The sequence below is a fragment of the Patagioenas fasciata genome, chromosome 2 (genome assembly GCF_037038585.1).
Source record: "Patagioenas fasciata isolate bPatFas1 chromosome 2, bPatFas1.hap1, whole genome shotgun sequence".
Classification (NCBI taxonomy): domain Eukaryota; kingdom Metazoa; phylum Chordata; class Aves; order Columbiformes; family Columbidae; genus Patagioenas; species Patagioenas fasciata.
In genome coordinates this window covers 93,203,047-93,221,196 of record NC_092521.1, presented here as the reverse complement: position 1 = coordinate 93,221,196, position 18,150 = coordinate 93,203,047, and positions in this window count along the sequence as shown.

The following is an 18,150-nucleotide window of genomic DNA, read 5'->3' as shown; positions in this document are numbered from 1 at the left end:
CTTTCAAAAATGCAATACCTATTAGAAAACACTTCCACATAGCCATAACCAGGATAGAACCAAAGCTGTCCATCTCTGGGGAAAAGTTAGGTCTTGTTACTTTCTTAGCTCAAAATCTGTTTAAAATAGTGAAAACCTTCTTGGCAGCTTGTTAAATTAAAGATTGAAACAAATAAAACAAACCACAACAACAAAATACACACACACAGAGAAAAAAACCCAACAACAACAACAAAAACCCAACAAACAAACAAACAAAAACCAAAAAAACCAAACCCAAAACAACCAAACACTCCACGCTTCAGGAATACCTACCATTAAATCCTTCTGAATTAACCTTTCTAAAAGCAAATATGTGTACTTGACTCAGTACTTTGTTATTTCCAAGCTCAGAAGTGCCAAGGAATAGGAGAAAAGATCTCCTCATTTCTTCTTTTTCCATATTTGAGCTCAGATGAGAGGCAGAAGTCTTGCCATTCTCACATTGGATTTTCATGGGATTTTGTATACAATAATGTAGAACCAGAAGGCTTGAATGAGCATCCTAAGATCTGAGATTTGCTAATTGCTGGCTATAATGACCACCTGATGCCCTAAGATAACACGATTCCTTTTCACCCTTCCCTTATGAGGGCATATTATGTTGTGTCCCTCTATGTTAAATGGGAGATGAAGAGTGACTACTGGTGCCGAAAGAAATATAATCAAGATATCTCCCAATAACTTGAGAACCAATATATGTCACTGCTCGGGCTCCTTCTGCTATTGACATCATTTAAGGAGCTCTTTGTGAACCCACCTGGGGATCACAGAGACAGAGAGCAATCAAGGCAGGACTTCTTGAAGAAGCAACTGTAAATCTAACAGAGAATGAGTTTATTTACTCCTTTGCTTCTTCAAACCTTCATGATGCCATTTGGGAATTACACCAGGATGGTCATGTGGCTATAGCTACTGCAAACTCTATTTACTGGAAGAAATTTCTTACATTTCTTACTGTGCACAATCGGTAAATGGAACTTCCTTGGGAACACATGCTATCAGGGATTTTAACCCTAGTCATCTCAAAATGTAGTAAAACCGACTCTTCATAAGAAGGAATTTCCATTTAGGCAATGAGTTTGTTTAGTGCTGCTGTCTCTGTGTTTCTAACTCAGGGGATCTGAAAGCAGATCTTCCTCAGGCTGCTCTCAACCCCTGCTTAACTCGTGAGATCAGCTGTGCTTTAGAGAGAGAATTCCTCCTGCCTTCCCAAAGAATTCAAGAATTATCAGCACTGGAATGAATCTTGCTGCTCTTCATGAGTGCTGGTAAGATTGAGTATGTCATTCACTTGTTAAATCTTTTAGTACTTGACTGCATTCAGCAGTCATTGGACGTAACCCATCAAGTAAGTAACTTGTTATATTAGGTAATTACCAGCTGCAGATTCTGAGACTTCAAGCAACAGACTTGGATTTATACAGGAGGATGCAGGCAGCACAAGCCCTGTTGCCTCCACACTGACCTGGTGGGAGCATTCCAGCTCCAGTCCGAAAGCAGTATAGCACAGCACTATGTCCATGTTGATGTGTCCTGCTTGGCTTATATAAACATACCATGGTGTTGACTATACCACCCCTTCCCTGTTTGGTGCTATATTTGCCTCAAGGCTGATCTCACAGTAAGTCACTGCTCAGTATAAGAATGGGTGGGATCATTTACTCACACATTTAACTCCAGTAGTGTAGCTTATTTATGCCTTTGCCTACAAATATTTTGTTAACTCTTTTGTTTGTTTTTGTGACTAGACCTTGTGCTGCTTAGAACACTTCTATTTACTGTCCATTATTGAATTGGTGGGTGGACACTTTTTCTGTTTTTAGCTATTTTGGAACTGAATTTCCACTAACATTTTAGCTTACAACACTGGGAGGAAAAGCACTTAAAAATGTGGTATGGATGTTATGGGGTGGTTTTGGTTTGTACATATTTAAGCTTTGGTTAAGACTGTACATATGAGCTGCTGAAACAGTTTTCAGTAGCTCGTTGGGGTTTGGCTATTGCCTTCTGTGTGTCAAGCTTTTGACTCAGGTGCAAAGTGAAATTTATTACAAAAGTATCAATATTGTCACAATTTTAAAATTTCAATTGAGTTGCAATGGTTTTTAGCAAAAGTGGTGTGTTTGAGCAGTAGCAATTTTAGTGAATTTCCAGCAGAGAAGAAAGAATTAGTTCATAGATTCAGTGCAATAACTACTATAGATCTTAAAAACTTGGTGGTAAAAAAAATCAAAATGCTCCCAACAAGAAAAAATAATCGGCTTTCTTCCATTCCTAAAAATTCAGGCAAATCCAATGCTAAATATTATTTTTCTCTCAGATATATTCTTTTTCCTTTCTCTAGCTTGTCGCTCTCTCAGTATCTCTCTACCTCTACTCAGGCTCCCACCTTTGATCCTCTCTACACTTCTGAGCAGTGTCAGCACAAACTCAGCTCCTTTTGCTCTGCTACTGACTCCTGTCACTTCCCTGACTCTTTACACCTGTTGCCTCTTACCCTAAAACACCAGCTCCTCTCTACTGCTTCTGAAGTCTCCCAGATCCCCTCTGAAGACCACAGGGCTTGCACAAGTCTTTTACTTCTTCAGGTGCAACCTCTCCCTCCTCTGCCTTCCAACACCGCTGCATGGCCCCAAGGTCAGTGTGTCCCTCCATCCAGAGCCTTACAGTGAAGTCAACATCCCTGTCTTTGCAAGTCTTCATCTCTTTGAGAATGTGACAGTTCCTCAGAGCCCTTCCAAAGCAATCAGTCCTCCTTGGTAATCCCCTGGAAGGCCACCTCGAAGGCAAGTCTTTTTTTGCTTGTTGCTTTGACTGTGTTGCTACTCACTGAACATCTCTTCCACGTGCCCCTCAGTCTTCTGCATCAAGCGAGTTCCCGCTCCACCTCCCATCTCACACTCAATATATTAAGCTCAATTTCTAGCCAAGATTTTGAGGCTCACTTTTTTTTTTTTTTTTTGCAATGCTCAAAAGCACTGCTGCTTTTCTCACAATTCCTTCACAACTCTGCCTTTAAATTCCTCCTTCAAGCTCCTGTTTTATTGTGCTGCATAAAAACTACTGAGGTCTGCAAAGTGCTCAAGCAAGAGTCTGACATGAATTTGCTGTTATTCTGCAAAAAAGAAGTTACTTCATTATCTCCCTGTGCTCCCCCATCTGTCTACCTGTCTGACTTTACCTCTTGTGTCTGTCAGTTACATTCAGAGCCAACATACAAATTTTCCGTGGCAGAGGCTGTATAATTTTTCTGTGAATATGTATTCTTCGGCAGAAAAGCTTGATCCTGGGAAATGCTGAGCCAGCAGGAGAAGGTGTTGTTTGGTTAAAGGTCTTTGCTGTTCTCTTCTCTTGTTATTTCTGGAGAGTCTTATGGTTTTGTTTCTTTCCTTTTAATTTTAATTTGATTTCATTTATTCCTGTGGCTAAGAGGAACAGCAGTGATGGATCCTATTCTAGCTCTTGATACTTAGCTGTCTGTAGATAGTTTAATGAAGTGGAGGAAAGTAGAGTGCTACATAGCAGAGAGAATCCTAATGTTAACATCACTGAGTGCCTCTTACTTGACAGAATAAACCTTAACAAAGTAACCAATACTGCCATGGAATATTTACATGTAAATCTAAATCAGGACATACGTATGGAAAAACTATACATGATGACACTGCAGATTACCTTTTTTTTTCAAATAGGTCCTTCATGGTAGCAGCTGGATTGGTTTTAAAGATAGGAGCTTCTTAATCCAGGCAGATGTAGCTCTCATCAGAAGTTAATTTGCAGGGACATTCACATATGCAAATCATGTCACAGTGCTGAAATGCAACCATGTAATGACTGGAAAATGTTATACCCATAAATCATGCTACCACAATCATCAAAATTTCCACTCAGCCAGGACAAATTCAACAGCATTTATGTCTTTCCAGCTTTTAGCCCATAAAAATTCTGTGTTTTTGGAGAGTGTGTTATACTGGTGATCTTAAAACTCCCAAGTCTGGTATAATGAGTCCTCAAGTGCGTTATAACTTACCAGTAATTACATTTCAACATTTCTGCTTTCAGCAGTTAGTGTTTTATTCATAAACATTTAAACACTGAATTAGGCATAAAATAAGAATGTTGGCAACAACCCGGCTTAATTTCATTAACTATTAGGTAAACGTAGCATTGCTTCTTCAAATAATCCTTGGTTTGAATGCTAAAGATGTAATGAACTTCATGGTTCATAGCATCTGACATTGCTTAATTAATGGGTGCATTTATAGTACATAGGCCTTGGTAATTGATTTATATGCATGATTTGCACATACAGCTGTTAGTTCCTGTAGGAAAGTCATAATTCAAATGTGTGCATATTTTCTAGAAATGGGGAAAGGGGAAAAAAAGCACCTCACAAACTTGTCGAATTCCCAAAAAACATGATAGAAAATAAATAGCACAGGAATAAATAAAATAAATAGCACAGGAAAAAAAACCTACCAGAAGAAGCATTAATGTTATAGCTTTGAGTTTCCACAGCTCACAGATTTAAAGTGGAAAACATGACAAAATGCTTCTCAGCATTATTTTCCTCTTTACAGTAGATGTGGTTAAGTCTATATATGCCCACACACCTCTCTAAGTCTGTTCATATTACAGTGTGTGCAGGGTGAATGGGGTCCACATTTTCTATGCCTGTTTGAGTTTCTACCCCTCACTCACATACACATAAACACACATGAGGTATACATAATTTAGGTTTAGGAGCAAGTACAATAAAGCTAAGAAAAGGTTACACTTAATATTACACATGTTTAGTCTTGGGGCAAATCTTCCCCTAACCGAAGCCAAACATTGGAGACGAGGGAATTCAGCACAGGTTTCCTAGCCTGTCCAACAGATTACTTGTGAAAGCCAAAGTGCTGTGTTGAGAAGTCGATACTGAAGAATAACTGAGCTCTGAATGGAAAGAGGTCTCCTGTGGCAGTTTAAAAAAGGCTGAGGAAGAGAAACAGCTGTTTCTGGATTATCCATTATCTTGGAGCTAAGACTGTGTCCTTCCTAGTCGTTTTCTTGCTGTTTGGTGTATCCCAAGAAACAGTCTCACGCACTGAAGCAAACATCCCCATTCCAGCAACTAGAATTCCAGTTTCCCTATCTTTCTGCCTTACACTGAGAACTACCCAACATAAGTGGCAAACCTTATTTCAGGGGTTCTTGCAGGAAGCACTTGCCATTTTAGGGTTTTTGGTTTTGGTTCTCAAAGCATTTCATTGTACATTAAGGAATGCAGAGTGCAGGCAGCTTGATGACTTTCACAACCCTGGTTCCATTTCCTAGTGCTCTAAGGCAACACTTAGCTTTTCACTTTCCAGCCCCTTATGTACTCTACATCTGCTATTTTAATGCCTGCATTCATCAGTAGACTGGCAACAATAAATTTCCTTCTTTCCTTTCTCTTTTCTTTCCAAAGACCCTCCCTTGTGCACACGTTTGTCATTTCTTCACTATTGACTGCTGACTGGCCAAACCTTCAGGAACAATAATTGCATTATAATGTAAGCCAGGGGCACGGTTGGCTTTATGGTTTGACTGGAGGCAGGTGAAAGGGTGGAAAGGAGATTATTTTAAACTCTTAATCATCACTCATCTTTTTTCAATATTCATTGACAAGCTGCAGTGGAAGCTATATTTTTTTCTCGTGAACCTGGGAACTCTTCCAAACTCTTATTCCTCGGTATTAGCCCAATGCTTTCCTTCTGAAGGCTTTTACTGCAGTCTTCCAAATACAAATCTTTCCCACAGAGCTAGGGACTACCTCCTAAAAGTCCAGCAAGGCCTTGCACTCAAACTGGTGGGCTAACATGCCTTACTTCAAAATGTTATTTACATCACCAAGACCTAAGAGGTGTGAAGAACAACCGCTGAGAGCCCGAACCACGAGCCCAGTCCCTGCACAATACAGATGAGTTTATGCCATGTGGATGGGAAGTCTAGTACTGGAACTATCACTTGAGAAATGCTGCTGAGAAATGCTGGATAATTGCGTTTGAATCAGAGTGTAGACAGGTTAGTTTAAAATAGAGATGGTGGTGTAAGGTAACATGTGCCTTTCTCCCTGTTGTAGGTACACCTGTAGTGAAGTAGAGAGGCAGTTCATGAAGCCGTAGCATGGTGAGGACCAGCTCAGCTGTTAACATCTCCAATGTAGCATTGGTGGGCACAGTAGTGTTACTACAGAATGACTGAGCCACAGAATAATTTAGCTTCAGGGATAAGGTGCAATTTCGGCATGACGGATGCGCTTCATCTTTGAGCTCAGACTCAAACTGTATGACTACATAAATATACCACTGTTCATTTCAATGGTGTCTCCATTTTACAGTATCTACATGAAATTGCACATGCTGTTCCAGCTTCCCTGGGAACGGGCAGTAGTCAGGATTTAGACCATGGAGGGAATTTCTCTGGTCTCAGTTACCTTTTATAGTGGAGGAAGCAGAGAGGCAGGGACATAAGCTATGTTTAGAAGCCTTTGTATTTGTATCGACTGATTTACATCATATACATTAAAAAATAAGCCATTCGAAATCCTAAATCTAAAAAAGGCTTAAAGGGGGCCTAAAGGAATTATGGGGAGGGAATCTTTATGGGGGAGTCTAGTGGTAGCATGAGGGCTGAGGGTTTTAAACTGAAAAGAGGGTATATTTAGATTAAATATTAGGAAGAAATTTTTTTACTGTGAGGGTGGTGAGACACTGGAACAGATTGCTCAGAGAAATTGTGGATGCCAAATCCCTGGAAGTGTTCAAGGCCAGGTTAGAATGAGGCTTTGGACAACCTCGTCTAGCAGAAGTTGTCTCTGCCTGTGCAGGGGAGTTGGAACTAGATGATCTTGAAGGTCTTTTCCAACACAAATCATTCTATGATTCTGTAATGACTAGAACTGGGAGAAGAAAACAGAATCAATGTATTGCAGTTGCTGATGTCAGATGATTACATGGCTTCTCCTCTTGTCTTCTTCAGCATGTTTTTACTGATCTGAGACACTGTTTGCAAGTATTTTGATCATGAGTTTTGATTTTCAGGGGGTTTGGCCTTTAAAATCTAATCATGACACATTTTTCAGAGCAACAAAATGAGTTTTTTGGAAGAGATAGGCAGAAATGGTGATTATCTAAGATTATAGATACTCAGTAATATAAACATTTTCTGCTAAAGCTTCTTCCTCTCCAGTACATAATCCAGTTCTCATTGATTTCAAAAGCAGTTGTGTTTCAACTGATCACTAGTTATTAAACAGCTTCCAAAGTTATAAAAAAACCCCAAAGCTTTGTTAGAAATAATCTTTGTTTCCCTGGCAGACTGTAACAATAATAACAATTATATATAAACATGCATATACACACATTTCCTTTGACTTTTATATCTTCAGTCATCTGGAGTTCTTCAAGCGTTTTATGCAGGTGAGTAAAAAATAATTATCTTTGTTTTGCAGCCACAAATGGAAGGTATGGTTAAAGCTGGCAGAAAAAGGAAGGATATTGTGAATTTTCCACTGAGATTAAAAAAAAAAATAGTTTTTGTATGAAAACTGCTCTGAATTTCTTTGACCAAAGCAGGCTGTGTTGATCATTTTTATGCTTTATCTTTCCCAACCTTCCAAGTCTCCTTGAGACAGGGCTTGAACTCTCATGAGTGGTATTCTAGATGTTAAATTGAACAATTGGTAGATCATATCTACCAAGCATGTGTTCTCTCTGTTCAGATAAGACCATTTCTAAGTCTACCATTTCTGAGCCACAGTCCTTCTCCTCCCAAAATCTGTCTTAATCCATGCAGAACTAGTGTTATCTGCAGAGATGACAGTAGATGAGGAAACAGGCAAGACTGAAGGCAGTAGCTCATTCATTAATGTGGCAGAATGCTGGTTAGTATGCATCAGATTGCACTGGAAACACCTTTTTCTTCAATCAATACCAATGTTTCTTGAGCAGTGAAACTTGCTGTGTGTCATTTCCTCTTAATAGGTTCTAGATCTTGTTCTTTCTCATGCAATGGTTCCTAAATTTGTGACTGGACAGCAGGAAAATATGCTCAAAGCTGTTGTGGTCTCATTTGGACTATGTTAAAGTATACAGATGTGATCTTGTGATTAAAATAAGGTTTCCTGTAAACAGATTCCTGGGCAAGTATTCATCTGTTCTGCAAAGGGATTGCAGCTAATTCTAACTAAGGAACACTTTAAAACTATTAGAAGACAGTAATTCTAGCAGCTCAACAGATGATTAAAAAGTCATTTACTAAAATATTCTCACTGGAGGGTTTTTTCTTTTCTTAAAGAAAACATTTAATTGCTCCAATCAACCATAACTACTCTCTGTTTATGATGTAATTTGTATACCCCGATCACAAGGTATATGGCTATTTTTAATATTTGCTTATGAATGTATTCCCTTCAGTTCCTATCAGTAACATTTAATTGACTCACTGCCCTTTGAAGAAGGAAGGGCTAAAGTGAGATGAAAAGTGGGGCACTGTGGTTCTGCAGTACCATGACCTGACACACCTGATAATTCTTGTATTATTTTTCCCCTTGTACGACACCAACAGGTGAAGTCCCACCTCACAGGTTGGTGAGCTTGGCTTTGATTTTAGCTCTAGAATTTGCTTTGGCATCACCCACCTGTGTACTACAAAACCAGTCTGCCTAAGGAGCAGAAGAAAGCCTTTCTAGCAAGTGCCACCAACGTTTATCAACCCTTCAAAAGGCAAATAGCTCAAGTGATCAAAGAGTGGAACTCCTCTTCCCATCCTGGATGCTGAAGCTAGCTCCTCTACCAAGCAGCAAGGAAGGCTGTTCCCCACACACCATTCCTTGAGGGTGTGACATGGTAAATAACAATAGTGTCCATGTATTTTAATGTCTCATCAACATTCTGTCTAAGCCCTCAGTTTGTCCTGATAAATAATCTTCAGGTCTGAACAATGACACAAGTAAATCAGGTGTCCAGCCAATGTACAACACATTGGCAGTCTTGCCTGCCTTTAAATCTCACCTGTGTAAAAAATCCGGCACAATGTACTATTTTTCAAAATGACAGTGTTGCATATGGCTAAATGCTATTCATATTGCCCTGTGATTTAAGCTGCTATTGCAGCCTTTTTATTTTGCAGCACTGAGAAGCCAGAAAATTCAAGAATTTCACCTGGTGACTTAGATTTGGTAAGTGTTTTGACTGTAGCATTTACTGCAGAGCAGTGTGCAAGGAAGGGCAATAAGGCTGTCACCTCACTGTAGGGATAATCAGCTCGATTTCCTTATGAAAACAAATCACAGCGAGTGCCGCTACAGATCTTTGAAGTTCATTCAGTATCAAGGGTCTGTGTTATCTCATGTCTCTTCCATGGGACCCATCATTCAGCAGTGTCTTACCATCCATCACTTTATGCTCATTTTCTTATAGATTTGTTTCCTCACTGGAGTAGACTCAGAAAACACCAGACACATTTTCCATTATGCAAGTCTGAATCACCTTCTCTTTTTCTGAGGGAATAGTTTTGCCCTAAGGACCATTGCAGCAACACCAATCTTCTGCCCAAGGTCAATCAGCTCTGCAAATGAGCCTTTGGTGTGGTACCTGACACAGCTGTTGCTGTGAGAAAATAACTGCCAGTGATTTAGTCACTAGGACCACTCTAAACTTACTTGTTTTCAAGGACCCAAAACCTAACTTTTTCTCAGCATTTTGAGTTTTCAGACTTTGCATGAGACCCCACTGAAACCCAGAACTTCAGTATGTTTCCCCCAAGAGTTCTCATGGATGTTTTAAAAGCTGGAACATTTTTATTTGCTTTATGATAGTTCCCAGGAGCATCTGCCTAGGACTGGGTATCCAGTGTCATAAAAACATGAAACAACAGAGGTGACTATAAGCAAAAAGCAGCCGTGGTACAGAATAGCAGAGTGCCAGCAGTGACTTGTTGGGTTCTCCCTACTCACACTTGTGGTGCCCAGAATGACTTGATTAGGCCTTTGAACTAGGTGGGGGAGGGGGGGGAAAGACTTGATACTGCCCAAGCTTTTCCACAACATGCCTGGCGCTGCCATGTTCAGGGTGTGGCTTCCCTTTCATTTGTGACCTAGGGCTGAAAGGGGTTATAGTGTTCATGCTGACTCTTCAACCTGCATCCACTGTTCCAAATTTCTTGAACACTTCCCCTACATGCAGCAACCTGTCTAGTCTCTAAGTGGTTCACCAAGAGAAGCAGTGTCCATACCTGCATGGCTGTGATCGTAGCTAAGCTTCTGCTGACACAAGCAACATCGTCCCTTTGAGTCACCATGAAAAACTGACCTCACCCAGGATGACTTGTGCCTTTGTCTGCTAGAGGACTCATTGCTGATGTGAGATTTAGCCTTTTATTCCCCTTCTGGTTCATCACATCACAGTCTGATCATATAGAGGGAAAGGTGGGAAATCAGGACACCCTGTTATCAGTTCTTTGCCTACTCTTCATCTTTCTGTGATCCAGGGCCAACCCTTTCCCATGACATAGTAACCTTCAGGATGTTATAACATTGAATAATAGATCCAAAAAGAGACCAAAGCTAAGAAAGCCATTGCATTGCTGTGTAATCCCTCCTTGTTCTGTAATAATAAAACCTGATAACTTTTTTGTTACAAATAAAAAGTACATTTGCATAGCTACTTAGCTACTTAGTAGCTCAAATTTTCTCCCTGTAGGCCAAATAATTGATTTCACGATCCCCTAATCCCTGTATTTGGATTGAACTGCTGAATCTACACCAGTCCTCAAACTTTCAAGTCATGCTTCTGTTGCCATACACCTTTCTGTCTGACCTCACCAAACAATTCTGCCTTCCCCTTGCCCCTAGACATCCATATTTCTCAACATCAGTTAATTTAGGACTCACACCAGATATGGAGACATACCTGACTAATAGGATAAGACACATCAGTGGAAAAGAGAGTAGAATTTAACAGGTGATAGATAGTTGCCTCTAAAACATGACACAGTGAACTTCTGACTTTGCTGAAATTAGTGGCGAAACATAAGAGAGGATATCAGTTTACAGTATTGAAAGAAGAATGTCATCCTTTATGCAGATTTCTTAACCCTTCCCATACACTTGATATTAAAGTTGACACGATGCTTTAAAAACACAAACTGTAGAAAGAATAATTATTGATCTTTTATGTTAACAGATTTTCCATTAAATAATACTGGAGTCCTTTATTCATTATTTCACAGTGCCTTTCAAACTCTTCATTCTAATAATATTGACTTACATTAAAAAAAAACAAACACACACACAAAAAACCAAAACCAACCAACCAACCAACCAAAAAAAAACAAAACCAAAGAAAAACTAGAAGAAAGAAGTAAAATCTTATTTCCATCCCTATTAGAGAAGTTTGCATGTTGGTTAGGTGAATCTATTAAAAGATTTCTATTCTAATCTATTCTATAAAATCCAACTCCATTCAAGCAACCACAAGCTTTGTCATTTATTTCAACAAACAGAAGATTTCAGTGTATAGGTGCCTTGAGTCAGATGTGTAAAACTACATTGGTCTCATTGTGACCCACAGCTAGGGAATTTGGACCTACAGCTGTTTCAGTATTGTCTAAAGTCCATATCAGCCTACAGTCTGGTCCTGCTTATGTAGATGTATCATGCTTTCTGCCTTCCATGCGATCTTTAAGAAAAAGAAATTAGCAACCATCTGAATTTAGCTAATCTCTGTATGAAACCAGATGCAAGGAGAATCATGGTTTTACTTTCTCTGTTTTTTTTTTTTTTTCCCCCCTCCCTTTTTTGTGCTAGATCTCATTTCACCTTTGAGAACAAATCTAAGTCCAAATAAATAGCTCAAAGTTCCAGGTTTTTATAATGAATGATACACACAGCTCAAATACTAACCTCAGGCACAAATGGCAGAAAGTTAAACTTGTTCAGGAAGAGTGGTAGATCTTGAATCTGTACATGCGGAGCTCTCTACTGACATACTATAGTACACTATGTTACCAGCTTCTCAACCAGCATCCAAGATTGCAGTAGCACATTTGCAGTACTTAAAAAATCCACAGTATCTGTATTTGCTAGCAAGACTCACTTAATCCTCTTTTTTCCTTTGAATCAGACAATGTACCAGAATAGGCATAACTGACCAAACTGTGCCCATCCATTGCCCACTCTTCCCAGCCAGTATGGGCAAAAGATGAACAAAGACAATAAGTAAAGCAAGCCAGTTTTTGCATCATCTCTTGGTGACAAAAGCTGATGGCAAAAGCCTGAGCCAAACCTACCAGAATATGTAGCTCTATGCCATCCATGACAAGGCTCTGCAAAGTTATCCTGAGACAGTAAATTTTCTGCCTCTGTTTTCTTATCTTTGAAACTTCCTTTGCAGAGATTGTTTGAGTGCTTTAGCTGAGAAACCTTTCCTAAAAGATCAGTGTTATAGTAATCAACAACAGCATCTTTGTATCCTTTCTAGGTACAGAGGGCTGCATGGCCCATGTGAAGTGAGTCCTCAAGGAGCATTGCAGAGGGATGAGGAGAAAGGAGGGATGCCCCAGCCCTGTGTGCTGTGCTGATACCCACCTGGTAGATGTCTTTGGTAGGAACAAAGTAGAACCTCTGCTGACAATTGTCACTTGTCTTCTAGATGATACTGTAAGTAAACAAGCAAATACTTATAAATGGATATTGGTAACTGTTGTCTTCCCTTTTTGTTCTTTTACATCCATGTGCTTGTGATTACTGCAAAAAGGTGGCTAAGTAGAGAGGAGGATAAAAACCCTTCAGAATGGAGGTCAGTGTATGAGTATAATTCATACAGTCATTTGTAGACAGGTCTCCAATGTCTGTCATAAATGCACTAATTACATTGCTATGCAGGATTTTACAGTTGCTGAAACATTTACAGTAAATTTTGCAGCTAGGACACACAGATTTTTGCTTTATCAGGCCCATCAAGTAAATGTTTCAAGAACATTTACAGCTGCTTTCTACACTGATGAATCCAAACAACTCTTAAACTAATCTGGTAAAATCCATCCTGGAGAAATGTGCTAAACTAAGCCTGTATTTTAAAAAAAAGCATTTAATCTCAAAATGTTCCATGTTTTTTATGTGTATTGAATAATTTCTGTCCCTGGGACAGAGAGGTTTGTTAACTTATCTGAAAATCCACGTCAAGTTGCAGACTTCTCAGTTCTCTGATCCTAGCATTCAGCACCATGTCCAACAAAAGGCTGTATGTAGCCAGGGACTGCTCTGACTTTGCAGTTGCTGGCCTCAGTTGTTTTTACAGTAGTTTATGTGAATGCAGAGCTGGGAACAATGGCATTACACCAGCTGGACCCCTGCCCCTTTCCAGAATGGGTGAGAGTTGATACAGCTTCTGATATTAAACCATCTCAGTTGATCCTATCACTGAGAAAACCCAGAAGGAAGCTGTGTCCTGGCAGTGTCCCCCTCGCTATGCCCTAAAACACTGCTGGGATCCTCTCTTGATGGAGAAAATGAATCAGAGTAGAAAGTTTTTGGCCATCTAGGGATGGTTATTCACACTGAGTCTTCCTGGGAATAGAAGGGTGGCCCTCCATGTATTTTTATTTTACTTTAGTGAAAACATCAGCTTCAAGTAAGAAAGAAGTAGTGTTATAGAAAGGGCGGGGGGGGGAAGGAAGCAGGTAATAAAACAGCAATAAAATTGAAAGCAAATTCAGTTTAAAAAGTTTAAATGCTTCCACACATCTCAGTTTCACTGTAGAAACTTGACAGTCAAATATTAAGCAGTACACCATCTCACTGAATTTTATGTCATTATAGTAACAATGTTATTAAACTTGATATGGTTTTGTTTTTAATTTCAATGAAACATATTTCCTGATCTTTTCATAAAAATGACCTTTGGGAACCATAGTAATCTAGACATTTCTTTATTTATCCTGCTGCATCAGCTACTACTTCAAATCAGAAGCTATATTGGAAAGCATATGAAAGCCCTTCCAGGGTGCTGTAATGTTAGATATTTTATTAGAATATTTTAAATGAACAAGCTGAAAGCTCTCTTTTATTAAATTACTCGATGTGTTACTGTGAACAAGACAGTGTCAGTGGATCTCCAATCTGTTTTTCAAAGATTGCTTTATATTCTTTTCCTTCTTTTCTGGAATTTGACACCTATCTTTTCTGTTTCGCAAACTTTCTTTTATGACACATCCTTTGTAAAAAGTAAAAAAGGCAAATATATATATATAACCTATGAGAGCCATTCACCTTAAAAACAAAACAAACAAACAAAATTCAGATCACTTTTCGTTATCTGGAAAGAATATTGCTAACAATTTCCACTGTTGCTTGAATGTTATAGATGGTTGTAGTGGCTGACAACCCTTCAATAGATAAGAAGTTGTACAAGACTCAGGAAAGCTCCAATTCTGGTCTTAACCTGGTCTTCCCACTGACTTTCTGCACAGGATTGTGAAATTCATTGATAGCAAGAGTTTTTAAAAACAGACTTTTCCAAAATACCTCAGTTTGGAGTTAATGAAGATAGTAAGCCTAAAGGGCACTGAAAGCCTTATTTGTGCTTCAGCAGGCTTTGTGAATGCTCTGAATATTTGAAAATTGAGCAGTTGTCTAAACTGGACCCACAAACTGCCAAGTCTCAAAAAAATCACAGGCATCTGCTGAGAATATGGAGTTAAATTCTTTTAAAATCACGTCTCAAAAGAAACCCACTCCAGTATTCAGAATGTTGGGAAAATGGTCAGAAATAATTTGTCTCATTTTTGAGCATTCATAAAGTGAGAAAAAAACATTAGAAAGCAGAAAAGAAATGATCCCATTCATATAGCTTTCAAAGCAGATGTAGGTCAGGAATAAAATGGGATTGCATTCCACATGAAGCATTTCAATACAGATTGGAAATAGGAATAAATAATAAATTCCATATATACATAAAAAGGAATTTTATTTTTTCAGAATCGCTCTATTAATTTGGAAAAAAATATGTGACAGAATAACTAGGACCATTACTGACTAAAATTAATGTATGACTCCTCTATTTCTTTCTCTACTGCATTTTAGGATGTAGTGGAATTTAGCATCAAGCTAAATCTAACTCTTATTTCTGATAGGATCAAGGAAATAATCGACTTGTTGCTAGAATTTTTCTCCACAGTTGTGTCGGGTGACCACAAATAGAATTTACTCTATTTGAGTTCTGACTAGAAAACTGAATTTCTTGAAAGAAAATAAAATAGGACAAATTTTTCCTTCACTTACATTATATCATTTCCTAGAAGCCTCTTTTGGTGCTTAGAATCTCAGTGGTGTCAGTGTAATAAAAGGAAAAGTTAGATCTATGCTATTTTCCTCAATGTATTTTGACATCACTATATAGATTTTGGCATCACTATATAGATTTTGGCATGGGTCTTTATGAGCACAAAAACCTAAATCATTTCACTGGCCTTAGCATCATGCTTTGATTAAACCTTACTTAACAAGAAGTCATTAGCTTATTGCCAACCTAAGATCATTGGGACAGTCAGATCAAGTGAGGAATTTGGAGATCAGTTGTAAATACTGTTCTGCAGAAATGCATCTGAAGATGTAAACCAAAACTAGTCCTAAAACAAACATAATTTTCAGATAACACTATGCATAAATCACTGTATGTCAGATCCATCCAAAAATAAGTGCATGGGTCAAAGAGATTTGCACCTGCTTACCTTGGAATTAAGTTCAGCCCAAGACATCAATTAGAGTAGGTAGAGCAAATGTTCAGCTCTGCTAACGACAACACAAAATGCTGAAAAACAGTCCTTTTTTTTTTTTTTTTAGCAGAATGGGCCAAATTCTGCCCTTGGTTACATTCCCAGGCCTCAGATAACATGAGTATAATTGAAAGCAGTTTTGGTTCAATATTTCTTGTATTTTAGAAGCTATGGAGCAATCAAGCAATATGACCTTTAGTGGTCCACCAAAGAATCAAGTTCTGCTCTGTATGGGATCCAGACTAATCAATATCCTATTACGACCACGGCCTGTTTTTTTTTACAACTGAGACATACTGGGAATAGCCCGGACAAAACATTTCTCCCTGCAACAGCTGAGAATCAGCAGATTCACCGACTGTTAGCTTGTTAAATGTATGCTTTTCACTAGAATGACATGGAAGTTTAAGCTGTGTTGTACAGTGTGGTACAAACGTACCTAATCTTAACTCGCTCAAGCACTCCTTATTAAGCCAAATTTCCAAACAACATCCACAAAGACCTGAGTGTTTACAATGGTACGTAAGTTAATGTAAATTAAAAAAAAAAAAAAATAACAAGCTCAGATTAACTTCTCAGGTGTAACAGGGGTAAAACAATCAGAAGCATGGGATAAAGTCAATATTGGTACAAGATCTAACTTTCCTCTAGGACAATAGAAGACAATTCACTGAAGGAAACCTGAACGCCATTGAGAGCCGATGACTTTCCATGAGCCAGAATACCATCCACTGGTTTCAAGCAGCAGGGTGACTAGTAGCATCCTTGACTGGAAGAAATATAGGGTGAAATCCTGCCATTGAAGTCAAGGGCACCTCTCCAGCCTACTTCACTGTTGTCAGACTTTCACTTGTGAGATCAGTGCAAAATAAGGGTGAGACTACAGGTGTGTCTGAGCACACATGTTGACAACTAGAACGGAAAAAAGCACTGGATCTGTCCCTATTTTCATAAGATCCTGTCCAAGGAAGCAAAACCAGCATGTGTCCATGTGCACTCAGCTGTATTTTAATTCAGGAATAAGGAGGAAAAAGCACAAACCCTACTTTGGGTACATTTTTCCTTCAGAATAGGCTTGTTTTCTTAAAATAAAATAGCCAGCAGCCCTGTTATTATTATAAAATCAATAATGAACTAATTTCAGGTCATAGTTGCCCTTTTATTTTTAAGACACCCATTTTTATGGTAAGCAGTGCCTGTAACTAAATCACTGAAGAGCAAATTTAGTGAACTTTCAGGTCAGATTAACAAAACAGTTCCACTTGTTCACACTCACCTCCCAGTAAGGCTTGCATGTATGTGTTTTATTATTTAAAATTATTTTGCTAGCTATAATGGTGACAACGGGCTGAAGGATGAAAATGCTATGCCACTTGTGCATGGGTTGTTTTGTAGTGAGCAGGGTCTATGAAGTGGCTTCGGGAGGGGTGTCCAGGTGGGGGTCCTGCAATGCCACATTCTTGTCACAGTGTGGTGCTCTGCAAGGGGACAAACCCATCCTGCAGTGCCATGTTACCAGTGGGAGACATGTGGGTGGCTTTGATGTGGGTGGTCTGGAGCAAAGCCACTTGTGTTGTCGGTATGCAGCATGTTTTGTGTTGCCCTTGTTATCTGTGCTCAGGGTGAGGAAAGAGGTGGAAAAGTTTACTGCTCTGTCTGTGAAGATTTCAGTTCTCTCTGGAGGCCATGTGTTAGATTTTGGGAAGTGAATTTGGTAAAACTAGATTTAGGAGGGTACAGCCCTTCAGTGAGTTTGGGCTTCGAGTTGTCTGCAGTGGCTACAACAGGCCATGAAGGAAAACTGGTAAAGACTTTGTCAAGAAACTTCATGTTGCACTGTATTTAATATGCCTTTCTCTGGATACCTGTTTGGGTTAGAAGTAGCTAGGGCAGCGAAGAAAGAAAGGAAGGGGAGGAAGGGAAGGAAGGAGGGAAGGAGGGAAGGAAGGAAGGAAGGGAGGAAAGAAGGAAGGAGGGAAGGAAGGCGGGAAGGTGGGAAGGCAGGCAGGCAGGAAGGAAGGAAGGAAGGAAGGAAGGAAGGAAGGAAGGAAGGAAGGAAGGAAGGAAGGAAGCTTATTTGAACTTGGTAATGTGCTAAAGAATATGTATGAAACTGGTTGGTTGGTTGGTTGGTTTGAGGTTTTTTGGATTGGTTTGGTTTGGTTTTGTTGTTTTGGGTGTTTTCCTGCCCCTTTCAGCTGGCTAGGAAATCTGTAGCATATCATTCTATTTTGCATTTACTTGATCACTCTTTGCCATGCTAATGAAAAAATAATGATACTTGACTTGCCTGTTTGGGAGAGGCAG